The following is a 16,150-nucleotide window of genomic DNA, read 5'->3' as shown; positions in this document are numbered from 1 at the left end:
TAAGGTGCCCGAGGCAGCAATAGACCCATGGAGACAAGTCTGCTGGAGGACGATGTATTGAATCGGGACGCAATTTGAGTGATCCATCGTCATTAGGTGGCCCTGAACGTTACAATTCACTATCAGTTTTTCATCCCATTCGATAATCTAGACTCACAGCTGAACGGCCATAAGGTGCCCGAGGCAGAAATAGACCCATGGAGACAAGTCTGCTGGAGGACGATGTATTGAATCGGGACGCAATTTGAGTGTTCCATCGTCATTAGGAGGCCCTGAACGTTACAATTCACTATCAGTTTTTCGTCCGATTCGAAAATCTTTGAGTCACAGCAGGCCTGACATAAGGTGCCCGAGGCAGCAATAGACCCATGGAGACAAGTCTGCTGGAGGACGATGTATTGAATCGGGACGCAATTTCAGTGATCCATCGTCATTAGGTGGCCCTGAACGTTACAATTCACTATCAGTTTTTCATCCCATTCGATAATCTAGACTCACAGCTGAAAGGCCATAAGGTGCCCGAGGCAGCAATAGACCCATGGAGACAAGTCTGCTGGAGGACGATGTACTGAATCGGGACGCAATTTGAGTGTTCCATCGTCATTAGGAGGCCCTGAACGTTACAATTCACTATCAGTTTTTCGTCCGATTCGAAAATCTTTGAGTCACAGCAGGCCTGCCATAAGGTGACCGAGGCAGCAATAGACCCATGGAGACAAGTCTGCTGGAGGACGATGTATTGAATCGGGACGCAATTTGAGTGATCCATCGTCATTAGGTGGCCCTGAACGTTACAATTCACTATCAGTTTTTCATCCCATTCTATAATCTAGACTCCCAGCTGCCCGAGGCAGCAATAGTCCCATGGAGTCAAGTCGGCTAGTGGACGATGTACTGAATCGGGACGAAATTTGTGTGGTCCATCGTCATTAGGTGGCCCTGAATGTTACAAATCACTATCAGTTTTTCGTCCGATTCGAAAATCTTTGACTCACAGCAGAACGGCCATAAGGTGCCCGAAACAGCAATCGACCCATGGAGACAAGTCTGCTGGAGGACGATGTATTGAATCGGGACGCAATTTGAGTGATCCATCGTCATTAGCTGGCCCTGAAAGTTACAATTCACTATCAGTTTTTCGTCCGATTCGAAAATCTTTGACTCACAGCAGAACGGCCATAAGGTGCCCGAGGCAGCAATCGACCCATGGAGACAAGTCTGCTGGAGGACGATGTATTGAATCGGGACGCAATTTGAGTAATCCATCGTCATTAGGTGGCCGTGAAAGTTACAATTCACTATCAGTTTTTCGTCCGATTCGAAAATCTTTGACTCACAGCAGAACGGCCATAAGGTGCCCGAGGCAGCAATAGACGCATGGAGACAAGTCTGCTGGTGGACAATGTATTGAATCGGGAAGCAATTTTAGTGTTCCATCGTCATTAGGAGGCCCTGAACGTTACAATTCACTATCAGTTTTTCGTCCGATTCGAAAATCTATGAGTCACAGCAGGCCTGCCATAAGGTGCCCGAGGCAGCAATAGACCCATGGAGACAAGTCTGCTGGAGGACGATGTATTGAATCGGGACGCAATTTGAGTGATCCATCGTCATTAGGTGGCCCTGAACGTTACAATTCACTATCAGTTTTTCATCCCATTCTATAATCTAGACTCCCAGCTGCCCGAGGCAGCAATAGTCCCATGGAGTCAAGTCGGCTAGTGGACGATGTACTGAATCGGGACGCAATTTGTGTGGTCCATCGTCATTAGGTGGCCCTGAATGTTACAATTCACTATCAGTTTTTCGTCCCATTCGATAATCTAGACTCACAGCAGAACGGCCATAAGGTGCCCGAGGCAGCAATAGACCCATGGTGTCAAGTCGGCTGGAGGACGATGTATTGAATCGGGACGCAATTTGAGTGATCCATCGTCATTAGGTGGCCCTGAACGTTACAATTCACTATCAGTTTTTCGTCCCATTCGATAATCTAGACTCACAGCAGAACGGCCATAAGGTGCCCAAGGCAGCAATAGACCCATGGAGACAAGTCTGCTGGAGGACGATGTATTGAATCGGGACTCAATTTGAGTGTTCCATCGTCATTAGGAGGCCCTGAACGTTACAATTCACCATCAGTTTTTCGTCCGATTCGAAAATCTTTGAGTCACAGCAGGCCTGACATAAGGTGCCCGAGGCAGCAATAGACCCATGGAGACAAGTCTGCTGGAGGACGATGTATTGAATCGGGACGCAATTTCAGTGATCCATCGTCATTAGGTGGCCCTGAACGTTACAATTCACTATCAGTTTTTCATCCCATTCTATAATCTAGTCTCACAGCAGAACGGCCATAAATGCCCGAGGCAGCAATAGTCCCATGGAGTCAAGTCGGCTAGTGGACGATGTACTGAATCGGGACGCAATTTGTGTGGTCCATCGTCATTAGGTGGCCCTGAATGTTACAAATCACTATCAGTTTTTCGTCCGATTTGAAAATCTTTGACTCACAGCAGAACGGCCATAAGGTGCCCGAGGCAGCAATCGACCCATGGAGACAAGTCTGCTGGAGGACGATGTATTGAATCGGGACGATATTTGAGTGATCCACCGTCATTAGGTGGCCCTGAAAGTTACAATTCACTATCAGTTTTTCGTCCGATTCGAAAATCTTTGACTCACAAAAGAACGGCCATAAGGTGCCCGAGGCAGCAATCGACCCATGGAGACAAGTCTGCTGGAGGACGATGTATTGAATCGGGACGCAATTTGAGTGATCCATCGTCATTAGGTGGCCCTGAACGTTACAATTCACTATCAGTTTTTCATCCCATTCTATAATCTAGACTCACCGCAGAACGGCCATAAGGTGCCCGAGGCAGCAATCGACCCATGGAGACAAGTCTGCTGGAGGACGATGTATTGAATCGAGACGCAATTTCAGTGATCCATCGTCATTAGGAGGCCCTGAACGTTACAATTCACCATCAGTTTTTCGTCCGATTCGAAAATCTTTGAGTCACAGCAGGCCTGCCATAAGGTGCCCGAGGCAGCAATAGACCCATGGAGACAAGTCTGCTGGAGGACGATGTATTGAATCGGGACGCAATTTGAGTGATCCATCGTCATTAGGTGGCCCTGAACGTTACAATTCACTATCAGTTTTTCATCCCATTCTATAATCTAGACTCACCGCAGAACGGCCATAAGGTGCCCGAGGCAGCAATAGACCCATGCAGACAAGTATGCTGGGGACGATGTATTGAATCGGGACGCAATTTGAGTGATCCATCGTCATTAGGTGGCCCTGAACGTTACAATTCACTATCAGTTTTTCGTCCGATTCGAAAATCTTTGACTCACAGCAGAACGGCAATAAGGTGCCCGAGGCAGCAATAGACCAATGAAGTCAAGTCTGCTGGAGGACGATGTATTGAATCAGGACGCAATTTGAGTGATCCATCGTCATTAGGTGGCCCTGAACGTTACAATTCACTATCAGTTTTTCGTCCCATTCGATAATCTAGACTCACAGCAGACCGGCCATAAGGTGCCCGAGGCAGCAATAGACCCATGCAGACAAGTATGCTGGGGACGATGTATTGAATCGGGACGCAATTTGAGTGATCCATCGTCATTAGGTGGCCCTGAACGTTACAATTCACTATCAGTTTTTCGTCCCATTCGATAATCTAGATTCACAGCAGAACGGCCATAAGGTGCCCGAGGCAGCAATAGACCCATGGAGACAAGTCGGCTGGTGTGGATGTATTGAATCGGGACGCAATTTGAGTGATCCATCGTCATTAGGTGGCCCTGAAAGTTACAATTCACCATCAGTTTTTCGTCCGATTCGAAAATCTTTGACTCACAGCAGAACGGCCATAAGGTGCCCGAGGCAGCAATAGACCCATGGAGACAAGTCTGCTGGAGGACGATGTATTGAATCGGGACGCAATTTGAGTGATCCATCGTCATTAGGTGGCCCTGAACGTTACAATTCACTATCAGTTTTTCGTCCCATTCGATAATCTAGACTCACAGCAGAACGGCCTTAAGGTGCCCGAGGCAGCAATAGACCCATGGAGTCAGGTCGGCTGGAGGACGATGTACTGAATCGGGACGCAATTTGTGTGGTCCATCGTCATTAGGTGGCCCTGAACGTTACAATTCACTATCAGTTTTTCCTCCGATTCGAAAATCTTTGACTCACAGCAGAACGGCCATAAGGTGCCCGAGGCAGCAATAGACCCATGGAGACAAGTCTGCTGGACGACGATGTATTGAATCGGGACGCAATTTGAGTGTTCCATCGTCATTAGGTTGCCCTGAACGTTACAATTCACTATCAGTGTTTCGTCCGATTCGAAAATCTTTGAGTCACAGCAGGACTGCCATAAGGTGCCCGAGGCAGCAATAGACCCATGGAGACAAGTCTGCTGGAGGACGATGTATTGAATCGGGACGCAATTTGAGTGATCCATCGTCATTAGGTGGCCCTGAACGTTACAATTCACTATCAGTTTTTCATCCCATTCGATAATCTAGACTCACAGCTGAACGGCCATAAGGTGCCCGAGGCAGCAATAGACCCATGGAGACAAGTCTGCTGGAGGACGATGTATTGAATCGGGACGCAATTTGAGTGATCCATCGTCATTAGGTGGCCCTGAAAGTTACAATTCACTATCAGTTTTTCGTCCGATTCGAAAATCTTTGACTCACAGCAGAACGGCAATAAGGTGCCCGAGGCAGCAATAGACCCATGAAGTCAAGTCTGCTGGAGGACGATGTATTGAATCAGGACGCAATTTGAGTGATCCATCGTCATTAGGTGGCCCTGAACGTTACAATTCACTATCAGTTTTTCGTCCTATTCGATAATCTAGACTCACAGCAGAGCGGCCATAAGGTGCCCGAGGCAGCAATAGACCCATGCAGACAAGTCTGCTGGAGGACGATGTATTGAATCGGGACGCAATTTCAGTGATCCATCGTCATTAGGTGGCCCTGAAAGTTACAATTCATTATTAGTTTTTCGTCCGATTCGAAAATCTTTGACTCACAGCAGAACGGCCATAAGGTGCCCGAGGCAGCAATAGACCCATGGAGACAAGTCTGCTGGAGGACGATGTACTGAATCGGGACGCAATTTGAGTGTTCCATCGTCATTAGGAGGCCCTGAACGTTACAATTCACTATCAGTTTTTCGTCCGATTCGAAAATCTTTGAGTCACAGCAGGCCTGACATAAGGTGCCCGAGGCAGCAATAGACCCATGGAGACAAGTCTGCTGGAGGACGATGTATTGAATCGAGACGCAATTTCAGTGATCCATCGTCATTAGGTGGCCCTGAACGTTACAATTCACTATCAGTTTTTCGTCCGATTCGAAAATCTTTGACTCACAGCAGAACGGCCATAAGGTGCCCGAGGCAGCAATAGACGCATGGAGACAAGTCTGCTGGAGGACGATGTATTGAATCGGGACGCAATTTGAGTGTTCCATCGTCATTAGGAGGCCCTGAACGTTACAATTCACTATCAGTTTTTCGTCCGATTCGAAAATCTTTGAGTCACAGCAGGCCTGACATAAGGTGCCCGAGGCAGCAATAGACCCATGGAGACAAGTCTGCTGGAGGACGATGTATTGAATCGGGACGCAATTTCAGTGATCCATCGTCATTAGGTGCCCCTGAACGTTACAATTCACTATCAGTTTTTCATCCCATTCGATAATCTAGACTCACAGCTGAACGGCCATAAGGTGCCCGAGGCAGCAATAGACCCATGGAGACAAGTCTGCTGGAGGACGATGTATTGAATCGGGACGCAATTTGAGTGTTCCATCGTCATTAGGAGGCCCTGAACGTTACAATTCACTATCAGTTTTTCGTCCGATTCGAAAATCTTTGAGTCACAGCAGGCCTGCCATAAGGTGACCGAGGCAGCAATAGACCCATGGAGACAAGTCTGCTGGAGGACGATGTATTGAATCGGGACGCAATTTGAGTGATCCATCGTCATTAGGTGGCCCTGAACGTTACAATTCACTATCAGTTTTTCATCCCATTCTATAATCTAGACTCCCAGCTGCCCGAGGCAGCAATAGTCCCATGGAGTCAAGTCGGCTAGTGGACGATGTACTGAATCGGGACGAAATTTGTGTGGTCCATCGTCATTAGGTGGCCCTGAATGTTACAAATCACTATCAGTTTTTCGTCCGATTCGAAAATCTTTGACTCACAGCAGAACGGCCATAAGGTGCCCGAAACAGCAATCGACCCATGGAGACAAGTCTGCTGGAGGACGATGTATTGAATCGGGACGCAATTTGAGTGATCCATCGTCATTAGCTGGCCCTGAAAGTTACAATTCACTATCAGTTTTTCGTCCGATTCGAAAATCTTTGACTCACAGCAGAACGGCCATAAGGTGCCCGAGGCAGCAATCGACCCATGGAGACAAGTCTGCTGGAGGACGATGTATTGAATCGGGACGCAATTTGAGTAATCCATCGTCATTAGGTGGCCGTGAAAGTTACAATTCACTATCAGTTTTTCGTCCGATTCGAAAATCTTTGACTCACAGCAGAACGGCCATAAGGTGCCCGAGGCAGCAATAGACGCATGGAGACAAGTCTGCTGGTGGACAATGTATTGAATCGGGAAGCAATTTGAGTGTTCCATCGTCATTAGGAGGCCCTGAACGTTGCAATTCACTATCAGTTTTTCGTCCGATTCGAAAATCTATGAGTCACAGCAGGCCTGCCATAAGGTGCCCGAGGCAGCAATAGACCCATGGAGACAAGTCTGCTGGAGGACGATGTATTGAATCGGGACGCAATTTGAGTGATCCATCGTCATTAGGTGGCCCTGAACGTTACAATTCACTATCAGTTTTTCATCCCATTCTATAATCTAGACTCCCAGCTGCCCAAGGCAGCAATAGTCCCATGGAGTCAAGTCGGCTAGTGGACGATGTACTGAATCGGGACGCAATTTGTGTGGTCCATCGTCATTAGGTGGCCCTGAATGTTACAATTCACTATCAGTTTTTCGTCCCATTCGATAATCTAGACTCACAGCAGAACGGCCATAAGGTGCCCGAGGCAGCAATAGACCCATGGTGTCAAGTCGGCTGGAGGACGATGTATTGAATCGGGACGCAATTTGAGTGATCCATCGTCATTAGGTGGCCCTGAACGTTACAATTCACTATCAGTTTTTCGTCCCATTTGATAATCTAGACTCACAGCAGAACGGCCATAAGGTGCCCAAGGCAGCAATAGACCCATGGAGACAAGTCTGCTGGAGGACGATGTATTGAATCGGGACTCAATTTGAGTGTTCCATCGTCATTAGGAGGCCCTGAACGTTACAATTCACCATCAGTTTTTCGTCCGATTCGAAAATCTTTGAGTCACAGCAGGCCTGACATAAGGTGCCCGAGGCAGCAATAGACCCATGGAGACAAGTCTGCTGGAGGACGATGTATTGAATCGGGACGCAAATTCAGTGATCCATCGTCATTAGGTGGCCCTGAACGTTACAATTCACTATCAGTTTTTCATCCCATTCTATAATCTAGTCTCACAGCAGAACGGCCATAAATGCCCGAGGCAGCAATAGTCCCATGGAGTCAAGTCGGCTAGTGGACGATGTACTGAATCGGGACGCAATTTGTGTGGTCTATCGTCATTAGGTGGCCCTGAATGTTACAAATCACTATCAGTTTTTCGTCCGATTTGAAAATCTTTGACTCACAGCAGAACGGCCATAAGGTGCCCGAGGCAGCAATCGACCCATGGAGACAAGTCTGCTGGAGGACGATGTATTGAATCGGGACGATATTTGAGTGATCCATCGTCATTAGGTGGCCCTGAAAGTTACAATTCACTATCAGTTTTTCGTCCGATTCGAAAATCTTTGACTCACAAAAGAACGGCCATAAGGTGCCCGAGGCAGCAATCGACCCATGGAGACAAGTCTGCTGGAGGACGATGTATTGAATCGGGACGCAATTTGAGTAATCCATCGTCATTAGGTGGCCGTGAAAGTTACAATTCACTATCAGTTTTTCGTCCGATTCGAAAATCTTTGACTCACAGCAGAACGGCCATAAGGTGCCCGAGCAGCAATAGACGCATGGAGACAAGTCTGCTGGAGGACAATGTATTGAATCGGGAAGCAATTTGAGTGTTCCATCGTCATTAGGAGGCCCTGAACGTTACAATTCACCATCAGTTTTTCGTCCGATTCGAAAATCTTTGAGTCACAGCAGGCCTGCCATAAGGTGCCCGAGGCAGCAATAGACCCATGGAGACAAGTCTGCTGGAGGACGATGTATTGAATCGGGACGCAATTTGAGTGATCCATCGTCATTAGGTGGCCCTGAACGTTACAATTCACTATCAGTTTTTCATCCCATTCTATAATCTAGACTCACCGCAGAACGGCCATAAGGTGCCCGAGGCAGCAATCGACCCATGGAGACAAGTCTGCTGGAGGACGATGTATTGAATCGAGACGCAATTTGAGTGATCCATCGTCATTAGGTGGCCCTGAAAGTTACAATTCACTATCAGTTTTTCGTCCGATTCGAAAATCTTTGACTCACAGCAGAACGGCAATAAGGTGCCCGAGGCAGCAATAGACCCATGAAGTCAAGTCTGCTGGAGGACGATGTATTGAATCAGGACGCAATTTGAGTGATCCATCGTCATTAGGTGGCCCTGAACGTTACAATTCACTATCAGTTTTTCGTCCCATTCGATAATCTAGACTCACAGCAGACCGGCCATAAGGTGCCCGAGGCAGCAATACACCCATGCAGACAAGTATGCTGGGGACGATGTATTGAATCGGGACGCAATTTGAGTGATCCATCGTCATTAGGTGGCCCTGAACGTTACAATTCACTATCAGTTTTTCGTCCCATTCGATAATCTAGATTCACAGCAGAACGGCCATAAGGTGCCCGAGGCAGCAATAGACCCATGGAGACAAGTCGGCTGGTGTGGATGTATTGAATCGGGACGCAATTTGAGTGATCCATCGTCATTAGGTGGCCCTGAAAGTTACAATTCACCATCAGTTTTTCGTCCGATTCGAAAATCTTTGACTCACAGCAGAACGGCCATAAGGTGCCCGAGGCAGCAATAGACCCATGGAGACAAGTCTGCTGGAGGATGATTTATTGAATCGGGACGCAATTTGAGTGATCCATCGTCATTAGGTGGCCCTGAACGTTACAATTCACTATCAGTTTTTCGTCCCATTCGATAATCTAGACTCACAGCAGAACGGCCTTAAGGTGCCCGAGGCAGCAATAGACCCATGGAGTCAGGTCGGCTGGAGGACGATGTACTGAATCGGGACGCAATTTGTGTGGTCCATCGTCATTAGGTGGCCCTGAACGTTACAATTCACTATCAGTTTTTCCTCCGATTCGAAAATCTTTGACTCACAGCAGAACGGCCATAAGGTGCCCGAGGCAGCAATAGACCCATGGAGACAAGTCTGCTGGACGACGATGTATTGAATCGGGACGCAATTTGAGTGTTCCATCGTCATTAGGTTGCCCTGAACGTTACAATTCACTATCAGTTTTTCGTCCGATTCGAAAATCTTTGAGTCACAGCAGGACTGCCATAAGGTGCCCGAGGCAGCAATAGACCCATGGAGACAAGTCTGCTGGAGGACGATGTATTGAATCGGGACGCAATTTGAGTGATCCATCGTCATTAGGTGGCCCTGAACGTTACAATTCACTATCAGTTTTTCATCCCATTCGATAATCTAGACTCACAGCTGAACGGCCATAAGGTGCCCGAGGCAGCAATAGACCCATGGAGACAAGTCTGCTGGAGGACGATGTATTGAATCGGGACGCAATTTGAGTGATCCATCGTCATTAGGTGGCCCTGAAAGTTACAATTCACTATCAGTTTTTCGTCCGATTCGAAAATCTTTGACTCACAGCAGAACGGCAATAAGGTGCCCGAGGCAGCAATAGACCCATGAAGTCAAGTCTGCTGGAGGACGATGTATTGAATCAGGACGCAATTTGAGTGATCCATCGTCATTAGGTGGCCCTGAACGTTACAATTCACTATCAGTTTTTCGTCCCATTCGATAATCTAGACTCACAGCAGAGCGGCCATAAGGTGCCCGAGGCAGCAATAGACCCATGCAGACAAGTCTGCTGGAGGACGATGTATTGAATCGGGACGCAATTTCAGTGATCCATCGTCATTAGGTGGCCCTGAAAGTTACAATTCACTATTAGTTTTTCGTCCGATTCGAAAATCTTTGACTCACAGCAGAACGGCCATAAGGTGCCCGAGGCAGCAATAGACCCATGGAGACAAGTCTGCTGGAGGACGATGTACTGAATCGGGACGCAATTTGAGTGTTCCATCGTCATTAGGAGGCCCTGAACGTTACAATTCACTATCAGTTTTTCGTCCGATTCGAAAATCTTTGAGTCACGGCAGGCCTGACATAAGGTGCCCGAGGCAGCAATAGACCCATGGAGACAAGTCTGCTGGAGGACGATGTATTGAATCGAGACGCAATTTCAGTGATCCATCGTCATTAGGTGGCCCTGAACGTTACAATTCACTATCAGTTTTTCATCCCATTCTATAATCTAGACTCACAGCTGAGCGGCCATAAATGCCCGAGGCAGCAATAGTCCCATGGAGTCAAGTCGGCTAGTGGACGATGTACTGAATCGGGACGCAATTTGTGTGGCCCATCGTCATTAGGTGGCCCTGAATGTTACAAATCACTATCAGTTTTTCGTCCGATTCGAAAATCTTTGACTCACAGCAGAACGGCCATAAGGTGCCCGAGGCAGCAATCGACCCATGGAGACAAGTCTGCTGGAGGACGATGTATTGAATCGGGACGCAATTTGAGTGATCCATCGTCATTAGGTGGCCCTGAAAGTTACAATTCACTATTAGTTTTTCGTCCGATTCGAAAATCTTTGACTCACAGCAGAACGGCCATAAGGTGCCCGAGGCAGCAATCGACCCATGGAGACAAGTCTGCTGGAGGACGATGTATTGAATCGGGACGCAATTTGAGTAATCCATCGTCATTAGGTGGCCCTGAAAGTTACAATTCACCATCAGTTTTTCGTCCGATTCGAAAATCTTTGACTCACAGCAGAACGGCCATAAGGTGCCCGAGGCAGCAATAGACGCATGGAGACAAGTCTGCTGGAGGACGATGTATTGAATCGGGACGCAATTTGAGTGTTCCATCGTCATTAGGAGGCCCTGAACGTTACAATTCACTATCAGTTTTTCGTCCGATTCGAAAATCTTTGAGTCACAGCAGGCCTGCCATAAGGTGACCGAGGCAGCAATAGACCCATGGAGACAAGTCTGCTGGAGGACGATGTATTGAATCGGGACGCAATTTGAGTGATCCATCGTCATTAGGTGGCCCTGAAAGTTACAATTCACTATCAGTTTTTCGTCCGATTCGAAAATCTTTGACTCACAGCAGAACGGCCATAAGGTGCCCGAGGCAGCAATAGACCCATGAAGTCAAGTCTGCTGGAGGACGATGTATTGAATCGGGACGCAATTTGAGTGATCCATCGTCATTAGGTGGCCCTGAATGATACAATTCACTATCAGTTTTTCGTCCGATTCGAAAATCTTTGACACACAGCAGAACGGCCATAAGGTGCCCGAGGCAGCAATAGACCCATGGAGACAAGTCTGCTGGGGGACGATATATTGAATCGGGACGCAATTTGAGTGTTCCATCGTCATTAGGAGGCCCTGAACGTTACAATTCACTATCAGTTTTTCATCCCATTCTATAATCTAGTAACACAGCAGAACGGCCATAAATGCCCGAGGCAGCAATAGTCCCATGGAGTCAAGTCGGCTAGTGGACGACGTACTGAATCGGGACGCAATTTGTGTGGTCCAGCGTCATTAGGTGGCCCTGAATGTTACAAATCACTATCAGTTTTTCGTCCGATTCGAAAATCTTTGACTCACAGCAGAACGGCCATAAGGTGCCCGAGGCAGCAATCGACCCATGGAGACAAGTCTGCTGGAGGACGATGTATTGAATCGGGACGCAATTTGAGTGATCCATCGTCATTAGGTGGCCCTGAAAGTTACAATTCGCTATCAGTTTTTCGTCCGATTCGAAAATCTTTGACTCACAGCAGAACGGCCATAAGGTGCCCGTGGCAGCAATCGACCCATGGAGACAAGTCTGCTGGAGGACGATGTATTGAATCGGGACGCAATTTGAGTAATCCGTCGTCATTAGGTGGCCCTGAAAGTTACAATTCACTATCAGTTTTTCGTCCGATTCGAAAATCTTTGACTCACAGCAGAACGGCCATAAGGAGCCCGAGGCAGCAATAGACTCATGGAGACAAGTCTGCTGGAGGACAAAGTATTGAATCGGGAAGCAATTTGAGTGTTCCATCGTCATTAGGAGGCCCTGAACGTTACAATTCACTATCAGTTTTTCGTCCGATTCGAAAATCTTTGAGTCACAGCAGGCCTGCCATAAGGTGCCCGAGGCAGCAATAGACCCATGGAGACAAGGCTGCTGGAGGACGATGTATTGAATCGGGACGCAATTTGAGTGATCCATCGTCATTAGGTGGCCCTGAACGTTACAATTCACTATCAGTTTTTCATCCGATTCTATAATCTAGACTCACAGCAGAACGGCCATAAGGTGCCCGAGGCAGCAATCGACCCATGGAGACAAGTCTGCTGGAGGACGATGTATTGAATCGGGACGCAATTTGAGTGATCCATCGTCATTAGGTGGCCCTGAAAGTTACAATTCACTATCAGTTTTTCGTCCGATTCGAAAATCTTTGACTCACAGCAGAACGGCAATAAGGTGCCCGAGGCAGCAATAGACCCATGAAGTCAAGTCTGCTGGAGGACGATGTATTGAATCAGGACGCAATTTGAGTGATCCATCGTCATTAGGTGGCCCTGAACGTTACAATTCACTATCAGTTTTTCGTCCCATTCGATAATCTAGACTCACAGCAGAACGGCCATAAGGTGCCCGAGGCAGCAATAGACCCATGGAGACAAGTCGGCTGGGGACGATGTATTGAATCGGGACGCAATTTGAGTGATCCATCGTCATTAGGTGGTCCTGAACGTTACAATTCACTATCAGTTTTTCGTCCCATTCGATAATCTAGATTCACAGCAGAACGGCCGTAAGGTGCCCCAGGCAGCAATAGAACCATGGAGACAAGTCGGCTGGTGGACGATTTATTGAATCGGGACGCAATTTGAGTGATCCATCGTCATTAGGTGGCCCTGAAAGTTACAATTCACCATCAGTTTTTCGTCCGATTCGAAAATCTTTGACTCACAGCAGAACGGCCATAAGGTGCCCGAGGCAGCAATAGACCCATGGAGACAAGTCTGCTGGAGGACGATGTATTGAATCGGGACGCAATTTGAGTGATCCATCGTCATTAGGTGGCCCTGAACGTTACAATTCACTATCAGTTTTTCGTCCCATTCGATAATCTAGATTCACAGCAGAACGGCAATAAGGTGCCCGAGGCAGCAATAGACCCATGGAGACAAGTCTGCTGGAGGACGATGTATTGAATCGGGACGCAATTTCAGTGATCCATCGTCATTAGGTGGCCCTGAACGTTACAATTCACTATCAGTTTTTCATCCCATTCTATAATCTAGACTCACAGCAGAACGGCCTTAAATGCCCGAGGCAGCAATAGTCCCATGGAGTCAAGTCGGCTAGTGGCCGATGTACTGAATCGGGACGCAATTTGTGTGGTCCATCGTCATTAGGTGGCCCTGAATGTTACAAATCACTATCAGTTTTTCGTCCGATTCGAAAATCTTTCACTCACAGCAGAACGGCCATAAGGTGCCCGAGGCAGCAATCGACCCATGGAGACAAGTCTGCTGGAGGACGATGTATTGAATCGGGACGCAATTTGAGTGATCCATCGTCATTAGGTGGCCCTGAAAGTTACAATTCACTATTAGTTTTTCGTCCGATTCGAAAATCTTTGACTCACAGCAGAACGGCCATAAGGTGCCCGAGGCAGCAATCGACCCATGGAGACAAGTCTGCTGGAGGACGATGTATTGAATCGGGACGCAATTTGAGTAATCCATCGTCATTAGGTGGCCCTGAAAGATACAATTCACTATCAGTTTTTCGTCCGATTCGAAAATCTTTGACTCACAGCAGAACGGCCATAAGGTGCCCGAGGCAGCAATAGACGCATGGAGACAAGTCTGCTGGAGGACAATGTATTGAATCGGGACGCAATTTGAGTGTTCCATCGTCATTAGGAGGCCCTGAACGTTACAATTCACTATCAGTTTTTCGTCCGATTCGAAAATCTTTGAGTCACAGCAGGCCTGCCATAAGGTGCCCGAGGCAGCAATAGACCCATGGAGACAAGTCTGCTGGAGGACGATGTATTGAATCGGGACGCAATTTGAGTGATCCATCGTCATTAGGTGGCCCTGAAAGTTACAATTCACTATCAGTTTTTCGTCCGATTCGAAAATCTTTGACTCACAGCAGAACGGCCATAAGGTGCCCGAGGCAGCAATAGACCCATGAAGTCAAGTCTGCTGGAGGACGATGTATTGAATCAGGACGCAATTTGAGTGATCCATCGTCATTAGGTGGCCCTGAACGTTACAATTCACTATCAGTTTTTCGTCCAATTCGATAATCTAGATTCACAGCAGAACGGCCATAAGGTGCCCGAGGCAGCAATAGACCCATGGAGTCAACTCGGCTGGAGGACGATGTATTGAATCGGGACGCAATTTGCGTGGTCCATCGTCATTAGGTGACCCTGAATGTTACAATTCACTATCAGTTTTTCGTCCGATTCGAAAATCTTTGACTCACAGCAGAACGGCCATAAGGTGCCCGAGGCAGCAATAGACGCATGGAGACAAGTCTGCTGGAGGACGATGTATTGAATCGGGACGCAATTTGAGTGTTCCATCGTCATTAGGAGGCCCTGAACGTTACAATTCACCATCAGTTTTTCGTCCGATTCGAAAATCTTTGACTCACAGCAGAACGGCCATAAGGTGCCCGAGGCAGCAATCGACCCATGGAGACAAGTCGGCTGGTGGACGATGTATTGAATCGGGACGCAATTTGAGTGTTCCATCGTCATTAGGTGGCCCTGAATGTTACAATTCACTATCAGTTTTTCGTCCCATTCGATAATCTACACTCACAGCAGGACTGCCATAAGGTGCCCGAGGCAGCAATAGACCCATGGAGACAAGTCTACTGGAGGACGATGTATTGAATCGGGACGCAATTTGAATGATACATCGTCATTAGGTGGCCCTGAACGTTACAATTCACTATCAGTTTTTCATCCCATTCGATAATCTAGACTCACAGCAGAACGGCCATAAGGTGCCCGAGGCAGCAATAGTCCCATTGAGTCAAGTCGGCTAGTGGACGATGTACTGAATCGGGACGCAATTTGTGTGGTCCATCGTCATTAGGTGGCGCTGAATGCTACAAATCACTATCAGGATTTTCGTCCGATTCGAAAATCTTTGACTCACAGCAGAACGGCCATAAGGTGCCCGAGGCACCAATCGACCAATGGAGACAAGTCTTCTGGAGGACGATGTATTGAATCGGGACGCAATTTGAGTGATCCATCGTCATTAGGTGGGCCTGAAAGTTACAATTCACAATCAGTTTTTCGTCCCATTCGAAAATCTAGACTCACAGCAGAACGGCCATAAAGTGCCCGAGGCAGCAATAGACCCATGAAGACAAGTCGGCTGGAGGACGATGTATTGTATCTGGACGCAATTTGAGTGATCCATCGTCATTAGGTGGCCCTGAATGTTACAAATCACTATCAGGATTTTCGTCCGATTCGAAAATCTTTGACTCACAGCAGAACGGCCATAAGGTGCCCGAGGCACCAATCGACCCATGGAGACAAGTCTGCTGGAGGACGATGTATTGAATCGGGACGCAATTTGAGTGATCCATCGTCATTAGGTGGCCCTGAAAGTTACAATTCACAATCAGTTTTTCGTCCCATTCGAAAATCTAGACTCACAGCAGAACGGCCATAAGGTGCCCGAG

This window comes from Schistocerca cancellata, unplaced genomic scaffold, assembly GCF_023864275.1.
Source record: "Schistocerca cancellata isolate TAMUIC-IGC-003103 unplaced genomic scaffold, iqSchCanc2.1 HiC_scaffold_1102, whole genome shotgun sequence".
In the NCBI taxonomy this organism is placed as follows: domain Eukaryota; kingdom Metazoa; phylum Arthropoda; class Insecta; order Orthoptera; family Acrididae; genus Schistocerca; species Schistocerca cancellata.
This window is presented reverse-complemented; position numbering follows the sequence as displayed.